The following is a 14,357-nucleotide window of genomic DNA, read 5'->3' on the forward strand; positions in this document are numbered from 1 at the left end:
CATTCATAAAAAAGAGCAAACATTCATGTATTAAATTTCTCATTTGTATAAAATAATAATGCTTTAATTAGCATTTAAAATTAGTTGACATTCAATAAAATTCAAAATTTAAGATAAACGGAAGATACATGTACAATTACTACATTGTATAACATCTCTATTAGTGTTCTGAAGAGCGGGTAGTTGAGAGAGAGAAGGAGGCAGAGGACAAAAGAATGAAACGGATTGAAACGGTGATGTTAGAGAAAAGAACACTTACCTTCTATACACGAGGTCCGAAGTATCATGTTGTGACGTGCAGGGAAGACGCCATGTAAAAAAAGAGCAAACATTAAAATATTAGAACTTCTCTTTTATTCTAAGAGTTAGCTTCTAACTTTCGTTTACGAATTCAGTTTCTGCACATAGAATGCTTAAGGAAAGATAAACAGTAAGAAACGTGTCAAAAAAGAGAAAACAATAAAGTATTAAAAGTATAGACAAAAATTCAAGTTAGAACAATCGTTTTGTGGTTTGTATGTAGATACATAAATGACATAAAAATTAAAAAATTAAGCAAAACAGAAAAATGCAAACATAAGAGGACATAACCCAAATCAACAGTGAACATGTCAAACACATACAAAAGGAAAGAGTCATTCGTGACAAACAACCGAAACATAAAAAGAGAAATTGTAGCTACATAATAATCTCTAAAACGATTGATACCTGAAAACACTATGACTATACTACTGAATGGACAAGGGAACAATCAGTGTCTAATATGTTTTTGTCATCAAATGATCATAACACAGACAATGCTACTTCTACATATAGGATCTGGCGGTCCCACGCCCTTGTATAATGCTATGTAAAGTAAGGTTTCGATATGCTCTTCAGCGGTTAATATTCTTTCATTGTATAACACAAGCACGTTTAGAACTTTGTTTCCTTTTTAAACTTTACAGAGGTCAATTAAAGGAAATGAAATAATTTGTAAAAAAAAGCAAAACATCCTCTATAACTGAGAAGCCTTTTACTATTTAAAGTCATAAAAACCTACACTACGGATCTACAGATTAATAATGCTTTTCAACAAGATAAACGTTCCAGCGGCGATAAGTACTGGTAGGTAGTGAGGATACGGTCAATGTGGGGACAGAGTAAATAGATGGAATTCATTTTGAATTCAAGGAAAAGTAAAGTCATTGGCGAATCTGAAATAGTCCTGTACATCTTACATTGTAATGTTCACACAGAAAAACAGAGTTTGTGAGGTCTATCTTATCATTCCCCGATATAAAAGTAAAAAAAAGCCAATTACACAATATCGTACTATAAAGAGTATTAAGCCTTCTGAAAAATCCAAATAATTCCATCATTCTAATGATACTTAGGTTTGGTCGTAAGAATTTTACTACACCTTACTATGAAGTAAATGGAATACACGTCCAACCGATAAAACATTCTATAACATGCAATATCATCTCTTAACAATCGCTGGAAGAAGACAAAAGTCTAGTGAGGGACGGACTGACTACCGTGTCTAAAGGACATGTTGACTGCCAGACTGCCTATCCATTTAGTAGCATCGTGCTCAAAATGACTAAAACTTTAATTGTAATGTTATGACCTTGTGTTTCATAAAGCAAGTAGTACTTTTCAATTTCTTTTCCTCATTTAACAGGAGTTGAGTACTATAAGACATGCACAATGAGCAAACTGAATAAAAAGATAAACTAAATATCACACCAACATCATGAGGTAAACAAAGAAAACGCCGAGGTTCCTGCACTGAGTTTAACTTTGATGAATGTGTGTGTGGTATCAACGGGAGTGGATGGAGATAAAATGTAAGCGGGTGGGTCTTAAAGGTATACCACATTTGCAAAGCTTTCAAAAAATTAAGGTATAGCCTTGCCAGCTATGTGTCAGTCATAAACTATGGTATATAATACGGACGATAGTTTTTTGTTATCTTTGGCATCAAATAAAAAAATTTAAAAGAAAAATAGCAATGCATCAGCTAAGCATTGTAAATTTGAGCAAGACGCTAATTTCTGATGGTGTCTAGTTGTGTTTAAGACAGTAAGATTTACATACACAGAACGAGAGAAAATTAAACAAGGTTACTTACCATCTTTATATGAAGGACAATAAGCTAAGTATCAGGTTGTGACGTGCCGGGAAGTCGCCATTCATATGAAAGAGCAAACATTCATGTGTTAAATTTCTCATTTGTATAAAATAATCATGCTTTAATTAGTATTTAAAATTAGTTTACATTCAATAAAATAACAAATTTAAGATAAAACGCAATATACCTATACAGTTACTACTTTGTATAACATCTCTATTTGTGTTCAGAAGAGCGGGGTGTAACAGTAACATTCATACGTGGTAGAAACGCTTTATACAATGTACATTTAATGAAATGGTGATATATCTAGTAAAAAGCAAAAGATAATGAAACTTTTGGACGAGAGTAAAAAAGGCAAAAGATAAAAATGCATTTAAATAAGATAGAATATGAGGCTTTCTATCTGCTCTCTGTGTTATGACAGAACAGCACAAGTTCTTATCATTCCCGAATACAAAAACCGCGACTAAAGGACTTGAAGTCTGCGGTGCTGCCCGCCATTAAGTAGTGTCAGACTTACAAGAACTGAAACTTTGATTGTATTTTGTGATCTTGCTTTTCTAAGGGAGTAAGTACTACACATCCATTTCCGTTACTCGTTTAAGAGTGGAGTACTATTAACCATACACAACGAGAAAACAGAATAGAAATGTAAAAGAAAATATCACATCAACACAATCAGGTAAATAAAAAAAAACGCCGACGACGCTATAGCGAGTTAAACATAGAAGTGTGTGTGTGTGTGTGTGCTTGTTTGATGATGATGATGATGATGATGATGATGATGATGATGATGATGATACTTTTATGATGGTATCATCTGGTGGCGCTCATGTTTTTGTAAACCTGTCAGTTCATTAGTAGTCTTTGGTGTGCAGAACATTACACATGGGGAAACCAGTTCTAAAATTATATAATGATAATGATGATAATGATAGTCATGATGATGATGATGACTATTAAACAAATAGTGATTTCTATTACTTAGAAATATGGGTGGGATAATACTAAATGATAAAAAGGAAAACGTGTAGAGTAAAAAAGCTCTACTATGAAATCATCAAGTTTACGAAAAAGAAACTTAGCCTTCAGTGAGTTAACTTGTTTGTGTACATGCATTTGTTTGTGTGTGTTTGCGTGCGTACATACGTGTTTGTTTATGTGTTTTAGAGAAAAATAAAATAACGAAAGAACCTCTGCAGACTGGTTAAACGAGGGGCCATCGAGTAAAGTCGTCAATAAATAAAGTAATACTTACTTTCAAACTCGTCATCACCTGCCAAGACAGACAAAATGGTAAAAGCTAGAATTTATTTTTTACTTTTCCCTCCGAATACTAAAAAGTAAGCAGTGTGCAGTGAAAGCTATATGCACCAGAATCTGTGACGAATGATAGTAAGTGTGATGTGTTTGTAATATTTTATTAAACTCTTGTTTATCAAATTCGAAGCATGTTCTTCTCCGTTATTGGTAATAATAACAATATACTTTTGAGACCTTGCGTTAGAGACCAAAAGAAACTATTAATGATAATTAATCTCGTCGACAGCTTTGTGAAAACATTTTGTGGAGACATACGATGGACGTATATGCGAGTGTCATTAGCGACTAGCTGTTGTGTTAGACAGTCTGTCCCTGTGTCCATATCTACGACAGTCGGTGACAGTAGCAGTTGCAGATGAGAGTATTGACATATACAGGTAAATAATATATCACGAAACAATAACTAAACAACAAATACATTACTCCAGCTGGAAGATCGTGGAAGGACATCAGCTTTTGTCTGACCTGTGAAATAATAAGACCTGTTGAATGAACCTGTTCTTTTCTTTAGGTTTCTGACTAGAACAACAGACAACACCGAATCTACGACATCTAACAAGAGTATTTATACAATAATTGTTGGCATGAAAGCACACATAAGGACAAATACATTGATAAATTTTAATATTTAATTTAGTATCATATTACAACTATCAAATATAATGTATGTATTCATTGAAACGCTGTATTAAATGTATATGTTAGCAAAGTTTCATACATTTCTTGTGCATAAATGTCTCCGTGTAATGTAGTAGATGTTTTGCAGTAGATATGCTGGCCTAATTGTATAGACTGCACTCACTCTACACTTCAGTAAGATAGTTGTCTATTTGTGTCAAGAGAGCAGAATAAGTAGGAAACTGCGCTACGAACACTGGTGATGTCTCCACATCATCAAAATAAAAGCCTCACCTTTTGTTTCTCTCACCACTTGATTTCTTAGTAACACCAAAAACTTTGTATCTAAAGTTTTCTTGTGGCTGACAAAGAAAATATTGATAGAACACTGGCTAAATCTCATCTCTATAAGTGAAAATCACTGTAAAGCTAACCCTCCAGACTCACCTGCCGCTCGTTGAACCGTGTTGTTGACATCTGTTTTAGGGTCCTTCAGACCTTTAGGAGAACAAGTAACTAGTATAGGTTTTATCATTTGTACAGAAACTTTAATGAATTCATTAATTTTTCTTGTACAATTTACGCAATTAAAAAAATGCAAAAGATGTAAAAGTACAAATTAATACAATTATTGAGTGACAAATTAAAAGCTGTGTGAGAACGACAGGAAACACGTGACCTTTGTATGCACATCCACAATACTCACTCTACAATGCAAGGTAGTCTTACAATAGTTAACTGTATTGTTATCTTGAAGCACTTCTAAGGATATAGTTCCTTCTCATAGTTTTACTTCAGGTTGTGTAAGGTTTGAAATATCTGTTTTGAATGTCAATCAAGTTAAAGACCAGGAAACTGATACAGAATATAGGTTGGGAAAGAATAGAATTAATTGAAGGTAGGTGTAGATTGACATATGTAACCGAGTAGAAGGGGTGTTGTTCACCACGAGAGGCCTAAACCTTCTCCTATCCACTCACTGCCTCAGTATTGTGTGATAATTTCTTCTACTCTGTTGACTAATAAACATTCAATGGTTTACAATGTCATTATAATATTTCTTAAATGGTGTATGTCTAACGGAAGCCAACCAGTCTCTATTTCTATTGTTCTATTTTTTTTACGAGAAACTGTTTCTCTAAACAATAAAGGCAGGTCACTAGGTCAATCAAAAGATTTTCAGAAGTTCAAGGTTAAAATTCTCGAGGACAAGATCAAAGATCAGTAATCAGCTGAATCTAGTCAAAGGTCATCAACAATCAAATGCTGCTTCACGTGAAGGTGATTTTCTTCTTAAACTAACCTCAAGATGTAATTGTTCATGAGCTTAGTTCTCTCACTACTTCAGTAGCTACGTATTCCCTAACCATAGTTTTACTTCTGCTTCTCCAATGACTAAACGTTACCCACTAAGCTCACACGGCAATAATTCGATTAATTCTATTTAATTACACTTTACACAAACGCGCGCACGCGCGCGCGCGCGCACACACACACACACATGTTTATTTTACGTTTATAGTCCCATACTTTAGACAGAGAGATCTATATAGTTAATGAGACCAGCCACTTACCAGAATAGCAAGTGCAGAAAGCAGTGATATTATCATAGAAGTGTATTGAGCCTTTTACCTGTTTCCACTTCATCTCCGGTCTGTTCAGACTTTCGCCTGCAGCAGGTCATACACGAGTTGCCCATGTCGGCTTAAACAGGAAGCTGCATCATGAACAATTAAACTTGATGATGTAGGTAAGATGCAAGTGGCACTGGCTCGTTGTAGTCGCATTTACACAATCACAATCAGAATCACTTTATTGAATAGGACATCGGCGCATTTTGGTTTCTTCATCCTGACAATATGGGAACTTTACTTCTTATTTTCAGCAAAGGAAAGAGAAGATTATGGTAGTTCAAATCTGAAACACCTAGCCGAAACCTTATCAGAGCATTTCTCTTATCAGTAAGCTTGATATTTCCAAGAAAACCACTCTGTATTATAGAAGATTTGTATAAATTATTGGGGAAGAATCTTTAACTACCTTGTTCTGCAATTCTCTATAAAACAATCTATTCGGTACACGGACTTTTCGCCGACGGACGTTTCGCCGCCGGACGTTTCGGAGTCGGACGTTTCGCCGCCGGACGTTTCGGCGCGGGGCACTTCATTTCGGCATTTCACGCGGGATCTTTAGCCGAAGTCAAGTGTGGGACGCCCCTTAGCTCACACATTTCTCTCGCCATTGTATCAATGTATCAGTGAACTCTCTCTCACTATCCCTTCTCATGTGAACCGTTAGCTCACACATTTCTCTCGCCATTGTATCAATGTATCAGTGAACTCTCTCTCACTATCCCTTCTCATGTGAACCGTTAGCTCACACATTTCTCTCGCCATTGTATCAATATTTTTTCTCAAAGCTGTTGCGCATAATCTGTGACAATCAAAGTGAACTGTCTGTGAAGTCTGTGTGTAAAATTTGTTTGAAATAAAGAATTATTGTGTAATCTAGTAGTTACTTTCATTCTTTGAGAAGTAAGTAAGCTAGCTCTCTCTCTGACATAATGCGGCGAAACGCCGGTCAGCAAAACGTCCGACTCCGAAACGTCCAGCGGCGAAACGTCCGGTCGACAAAACGTCCGGCTCCGAAACGTCCGTCGGTGAAACGTCCGCACAGGATCTATTCATCGTAACTGAAATTCTCTAAAAAAATGTTGGATACTGGCAAAACCGTAACCGTCTTTGTAAAGTGTAGTACATGTGGTGTGTGTAGGTTATAGTTGTTAAGCCCAAGTAACCATGTTATTCAAATGTGAATTGAGTAACATTTTACAGACATTTGAAAAGGATGTTTACGTGGCATCTGAAGTATCTCGTTTGGTAATATGTCTAGCAGATGAATTAGTGTAGAAGGCATAGCATCCACATTCACTATAGACCAATGTATTGGGGGTTCTATTTGTTACATTAAAATAAATGAATATTCGCCATCAGACCACAAATTTCAGGGTGGTCCGGTGGTTCAATGGTTAGCGTCTGTCGCGAAAACAGTGAATGTACTGGACTATGCTTTTACAGATAAACGAAAGACTCAATTTTTTTCTTTTCTTATTTACTTTTACTTTCTTTCTTAAAATAGTTTCTATTTGTTACCATACATCATTTTACTTAAACTTAAATTAGTAATATTGCATAGTAACTTACCAAACTACTAATAGCGGTATATGTTTTCATAGTTTATTATTCAAAATTTAAAAAGAGATAAGGTAGTCCACTTTTGGTTTGTCTCTTAGTAATAGGCTGTGAAACTGTTCTTGATAGAAATCATCATTTTGTCTTAATGCCTATTTTAACTGAATTTTTTGTCGTTAAAGTTTTTGTCTATTTTTTTTTTTGATAGAAATCAAAAACGTGTAAATGTTTGGTCTGAAATCTTTGTAGAAGAACGAGTAGTGTTCATAACATTGAAAGAAAAACCAGACAAGTAAGCATAAGTTAAAAGTATAAAATTACATGTGGGAAACCCTTGTAAATTAGAACAACATCTCCTGGGATGATCTTTCTATGTATTGCGATATTTTCATCTGTTTTCATCATCAAACAAGCGATGTTCTTGATAAATAGAAGCACGGCTTGAGTCATCTGTATTGGTAGAGGTGGGCCTTGTACTTAATGATGTAACTAGCACGAGAAGAATTACAAGTTGGATGTAATGACAAATGCCCGAAAGGAAAAAGGCGTCTGCTACGCGTGAAGATGTCAAAGGAATAAGAAAAGATTTGTGCATTTTGCTGTTAAAATCAAACAAAAGATGACAGAGCATGAACATATATATTTGAGAGGCCTGACGAAGTAGCAAACGACAGTACTTTCTTAAAGCTCCAACTACTGTTTTAGTAAACTTACAAGTACTATTCACAAAAAATAATGTTTAAGATACAGTAACTGACTGTCGCATCGGAGTGGATCTGAAGGTGCAAAGACCATCAGTTGAGAAATTGAGGGCAAGAAAGACAACAGACTGCAATGTGCTGACGGTAAGTGTAAGTATGAAAGGCAGTGGCCATGAGAGTGGTACACACCACACAACACCAGGCAATGTGTGAGAGAACAAAAATATCCAGGTAAGGCTAGAATCATGATTTCAAGGACTATTTGGGGGAAATATTCCTTCATCTTTGCCTCTCTGGCCCTTCCGCTAGGCCACAACTCTTTATTTAGCTTCCATGACTTGACACAGGTTTGTGTAAAACACGGTATGCACGTGTATGTTTGTGCTCACGCATTTGTGTAAGATACAGTGTGTGTGTGTGTGTGCGCTCGGGTATATGTTTATGTTAAATAACAGCCACTAACATGAAAATGATTATTGACGAGCAGACGTTGAGCTATCCTGTCGGTTTGTTTTCCGCCTCTTGCAGTCTTCTGACCGGAAAGCACACTATACCAGTAGATGTCGCTTGGGTGATGTCTATGTCGGGATAGTAAACATACAGCTAATTACGGGAAAACCAACCTGAGTCCTTAATGAGTTGTTGCCCAAAATAGCACTAGCTGTATGACACATAACTAGGTGAGTAAAGAGCGGGAGACATGGCTCAAGAAGTAAAGAGTGAGTCAGCGTGGGTGAGACAGAAATAGTTCACATCGTCTGTGTGGGTTCATCAAGTGCACGAACTGCTCATATCAACTTAATAAGGAGGAAGCTGCATTACATACAATGTAAACTGGATTTTGGTAAGATGCACCACATTGGCTCTTTGTCGTCGCATTTACAGATAAAAGACCGACTACGGAGTACAGTGATTCAATCGAATCCAAAGTTGAAGTCAATGAGTACAACATTCGATTGTAAGTCATGTAATGCAAATATAAGTGTAAGCGATAGGTCACAGGGTGTGTCGTCTTAGGCCGGTCTCTCAGACCAACTTAAATTCACGTGTCTGACCCATGTTCGAAGAGAAACTAATGCAAATGCACCCACTAGAGCAGACCTGGGCAAAGGCCGGCCCGCGGGCCGCATCCGGCCCGCCTCCTGTCTCTGACCGGCCCTCCCGCCAGTATATATATACTATATATATATACAGTATTGGGTAAAACTGAGTTAACTATATTAGTCCGGCCCTCTAAGACCATCCCAATTTCTCATGCGGCCCCTTGGGAAAATTAAATGCCAACCCCTAGAGAGACTAAATTTACTGTACTTTTGTGCTAAGATTATTTATTACAGGATATTACTCACAGGCGTCACTTCTTCAAAGTTTAGTACAAATATTTTCCTTCTGGTATTTCAGTGTTGTCAGATTATTTGCAAACACTTTACACAGTGATGGGTCAGTCGTGACGGCGTCTATCTGTTTGTCTATCTGTATGTCTCCGTATGTATATCTGTCCCCTGAGACTGGCCGGTTATTCATACGCTACCCTGTAAAGTAAATTTGCTGAACTGATTTCCTTTGTATGGGAAGGGGGAGGGGGTTGAGGTGGTAGAGCTGTATTTTCTCTCTACCTTTACAATCGAAGTTGCCTCTGCTATCTCCAAACTCCTCAGCTTTATATGTATCTGTCAGTCTGTCAGTAAACTATGCAACAGTCTATGTGTCGAGTAGTCTCGATTCTATCAAACGTTTATTTGAAGTATTTGCCATTTCTCGTGGAGCCGTTTACTTTAAACTCGTTACTGATTTGTACGATCTGTATACAGACTGAGTTCACTAGCTGGCATTTCATAACCGTGTTCACAGAAGTCACACAGACGTTAGTTGAGTAGGGCGTGTAAATCAGAAACACAAACTAAGCTGACCAGACACGTGAGCCACCAAACAGTAGAAACGTTCATAATTAATTTGTTTTAAATTTATTACTAGAAGTAATTAGCCACTACATGTTATAAGCACTTGAACAGTGTGATACTGACCTGAGACACAGTCGTCTGCGCGAGTACCGGCCACTATCCTGTAATAACGAGAGCTTTTCCTTTTACACACAATGGTGAGACGATAAGATGGATCTAGGCCACTAGAGGTCGTTTTCATAAAACTCTCTCACCTCAATATCATGGGAACTTTTAGGGGAATCCCCTTTTCTGTACATTGAACATACAAATTCCTTCAGCATTACTCCTGACCAGAGCGAACATGCTCCCAACCCTTTTCAATACACCACTTCCTATTATCCGTTTTGTCGTCTTCCTTTTAAATGCATAAATTTCCCTTATTATTATATTTAGTTAACTTTGGGAAAACTTTCTCTCGACTTTTTGTGATAGTGACCAGACTAGTAGGATTCACATTGCTCTTGTTGAGTGATTTACTTGACGATCTGAGTTTCAGGTTAACCACCAACAGTAAGTTTAGGTTTTCCTTATGCATTTCTCCTTATATGGTAGTGTGGGACATAGCATGCAAGTAGGATGGAAGACAGCACGCACATACACGCACACAGGGAGGGTGGAGGCTGCCAATGGAGGGTGGTCGCTGGCCGGATGACAACCCAGTGACAGAGGGAGAGCGGGAGGGGGTCGACTAGCGACAGGATGTAGGTGCGCGGATGTGGTAGGGAGGGGTTGCGGATGAAGAGGCGAGGGGAAGAATGTGAGGAGACAGCGACGAGGTGGCAGCTCAGTTGGTCGGAGGAGAGAGTGTTGTGTCGAGGTTCGCCAGAGCCAGCACCATCGACTGGCATCAGAATAAATGATCTAGAACCCGCGAGAGTGTTGTCTTTTGTTGTTGAGGAAAGATTGGGGAAGAGCCCGAATCTTACCCTGTTACGCTTACACCTGTCAACACAGTTGTCAATAGTTGTGATTGTAGTCAAATGACTAGCCCATCTGCTCGTCTTCCGTTGCAGATTTATGACACTCTCCATCCTTTCTGTTTTCTCTGCTTTATTTCTTGCCCTCATGCTTATTTCTCCTTCTGTCATTCTGTTTTCCTTTCTCCCATTACTCGAACCTGTCTCTGCACTGCTTCATGTTCTTCTACATCACACGACCTTTTTCCCCACTGCCCCTGGTCTCCAGTCAAGTGCATCGAATTCGCCTCCGTAAGGGATCATCATCATTGGTGATATGACCAAGCTGGAGGTCACAAGGTAGGTGTCCGTGCCGGGAAAGACGACCTATACTGCAAATGCCAGGGTCTGGTGCCTGACAGCTTGTTCCCGGATTGAGGACACGAAAGCTGATCTTTCTCGGTGGTACACAAGGGACACTGGGTCGGGGTGTCTTGCTCGGGTGCAGCTAGTGCCCTGCTAGTCCGGACTAAACACCGCTATGACCTACTATCTTGTCTACTCATTTAGACATGTTGCACTGCTCTGGACTAAGCTTGCTGCTAGCCACGGACTAAAATCCTTCACTGGGTTCCACCGCGAAACGAAATCTTCACACGTGAGATCACTCTTATCTCGAAAATGTCAGATGCAGAAGTGCGAGAAAGCCAACGGAAAAAAAATCAAAAGTCTGTGGATTAATAGTGACAGTCGCTGCAAGTCAGGCCTCGTTCTGTCTAAATTTCGAACAACGGACTGCACCAGAAAGAAGTAGCGGAAAGATGTTGCGAGGACTGTGTGTGCCCAATCGTCGACAGAATGATCAATGTATGAGGTAAATAAACTGTTTTAATTAATTTTTTTTTCATGTAAACAGCCACAAAAGTAATGCATAAAAATAGTTTTTTGGGTAGGTGGAATTAATTTGGAAAATAAAGTATCGCTGTAGCTGATACTGATTGTAATTTGTTATTCTCAGGTAATGGAGAAATGGAAGAACCGTTCTTCGCGAGCGAGAAAAGATGCCCACAATGTACAGGATGAGGTCTACAACCTCAGATTGCAGAGAGGACTGATGCAATCCTGAATATGTCTGGGCTACATAATCGTTATTTTGCAATAACATGTTACTCTCAGCTCTTGTTCTTTGGTTCCTCTTTATGTTTTCTGTATTTGATTTTATTCTTTGTTAATACTGTTATTTATTTGTTTATAGTTCATATGCTACTTGTTTTCCTGTCCCTTATATGCAGTCCTTCTTGCTCTTAAGAGCTAAGAGCTTACTCCTTAGGAGTGTATGTGCTTTACAAATTGTGCATTTATTATTATTAAAATTAATCCAAGTTTCAATGGCGCTGAACACATCACTTACTAACAAATATGTAAATGCTCTGTTAATTGACCATTTTGGTCTATTTATACCCAACAACATGCAGTAACATAGCATGCATCATAGCAGTATTTTTAAGCAATTTTAATAATTAATTTGTAAATATTAATGTATTTATAATTGTTCTTTATATATTATTGTACTTAGTTGGAACTTACTGTACTTTTTTGTGTTGATTTATTAAACTTGTCAGTCTGAAGCCCTCATAGCTGAATGTGTGTTAGATCATGTCACTATTAGCATTCATGTATTGGTTGATGCATAGTGTGCAACATGTATGTATGTTATGCTGCGTATAGATGTTTCTGTAAAAAAGATGGATATTTCTACACCTGAGCCCAAGACAGAGAAAACGTACTTAATCATTAATAGACAAAACGACGAAAGCTTATGTCAGTCGGTAACTAAATATAAAGTTGGTATCTCAAAAAGGTATATCCTCTTGTAATTGGTCATATCTGTGTGGGGAATATTACTAGCATGCAATTTATACAGAGTATTTTGGGGAACCATTAATTGGTCATTAATGACTAGAACATCTGGACATAAATATGATGGGATTAGACAACAGAATATACACAAGTACATAAATCATAGATATCATTTTCATTTTCCTTATTTGGCTTTAATCCCAGAGGAGAATTTGTGAGTATAAACAATAACACGTAAAAAGCATAGATACATAATAATAACAATATATAAAAACATAATATTTTAAAACTGCAATGATTACAATATATCAACTGAGCACCACATTCTTGTCACACGACAGTCACATTATCCTAAAAACACAAAGAAGTTTAAAGTTACTGAAAGAATGAACAATGACATAAATTTTCGTAAATTAAGTCTGGTGTTAGATTGATTATATATTAGCTAATATAATTGTAACACACTCTGGTGGCGAAAAAAATGTCAAGGAAGACAGTTAAAAAAGAATAAGAAAATACACTAATACAATAAAATACATCACCTTCCTCATTCAGAGTACACAATGGACATGTCCTTATATCTCTTGATATCTCATCATATCTAACCCTCAATAGGTTTAAGGCAGCTTAACCTATATTTAATTAAGTGACCTCTAAGAGCAGGGGATACATTTAACGAGTAGTTCTCAATTCCTAAATTTCTTTTAAATATACTGTAAGTTACACAGTATTGTTTGAGAACATATTTTGTTGACATTCTTCAATAGACTGAGTTTTTAAACGTAGCACTACTATCTTTTAAAATTAACAGGAGACAAACAGCCAAGATGTCAGAACACTCCCAAATACAATTCAAGCCACACCTGGTGGAGGCGGTGGAGGTGGCTGCGGAGCACCAACAGACGGTCCTGTAAAGCACACACACAAAATACAACACACACATACATACACACCAAAAAAAAAAAATACAAATACAACACACACAAATACACACACACACAAGGAATGTCTGTGTACATATACCAGTCGGTCAATTGGTACAATCAAGCATTGTTACGCTATTGTGTGATATGTAAACGATAAAATCATTCTAAGAAATTGAAAAAAATATACTTCAGCTGTAAAGCGTTTATCTACTGTCTACTTTTTAAACGTTTAATAGAATATTGACTATTTTCCTTGTTTATTATCCTTGACTATCTGTGTTAGTAAAAATGAATGTAGACCAGTCCTGTCGGACTTACCTACGGCTGCTGCAGCTACCTGGACCTGGATGTTTAGCTTTAGTCTTTGGTAAAGGATGTCCTCCTTCTAAAATGGATTTAACGACTTATTAAAATACAGTAATACATTAATTTGTACTTTTTTCCTTATTTTGAATAATTTCACTTACACAAAAGACTCTTAGGCATGCATACAGAGAAGCAAAATATAAGAAATCCGTCTATTAGGAAACACTGGATTATTGTTAGCACACACACATATTCTGATTTTTCCCTTTTCTATTCTTTGAATAGCACAAAGAAAAGGTGACATCAAAAACAGAACACATAAACAAGAAGTTGGAGGTTCATGGCAATTGTTAGAGCCGTTTGTCTGCAAAATTGTTGTTGAGAGGGAATCAGAAAACCATCAATGTAGTTTGTTCATGTCTTGAACTTGGAATAAAGCAGGAAACCATGTACCACAGTATCGGTATGTGAAAT

General features: G+C 37.2%; 2 long non-coding RNA genes across 2 annotated transcripts; both read right to left on the bottom strand.

Moving 5' to 3' along the window:
* Nucleotides 1-3,870: 3,870 nt before the first annotated feature.
* On the bottom strand, nucleotides 3,871-10,135 carry LOC112568781. The gene is made up of 4 exons (XR_003100181.1): nucleotides 9,977-10,135; nucleotides 5,693-5,777; nucleotides 4,508-4,558; nucleotides 3,871-3,907 (listed from the first exon to the last, which is right to left on the bottom strand). It is a non-coding gene; the product is annotated as an uncharacterized LOC112568781 (long non-coding RNA).
* Nucleotides 10,136-13,452: 3,317 nt separating this feature from the next.
* On the bottom strand, nucleotides 13,453-13,963 carry LOC112568780. The gene is made up of 2 exons (XR_003100180.1): nucleotides 13,896-13,963; nucleotides 13,453-13,559 (listed from the first exon to the last, which is right to left on the bottom strand). It is a non-coding gene; the product is annotated as an uncharacterized LOC112568780 (long non-coding RNA).
* Between the last annotated feature and the right edge of the window lie 394 nt (nucleotides 13,964-14,357).

Source organism: Pomacea canaliculata, linkage group LG7, assembly GCF_003073045.1.
Source record: "Pomacea canaliculata isolate SZHN2017 linkage group LG7, ASM307304v1, whole genome shotgun sequence".
NCBI lineage: Eukaryota > Metazoa > Mollusca > Gastropoda > Architaenioglossa > Ampullariidae > Pomacea > Pomacea canaliculata.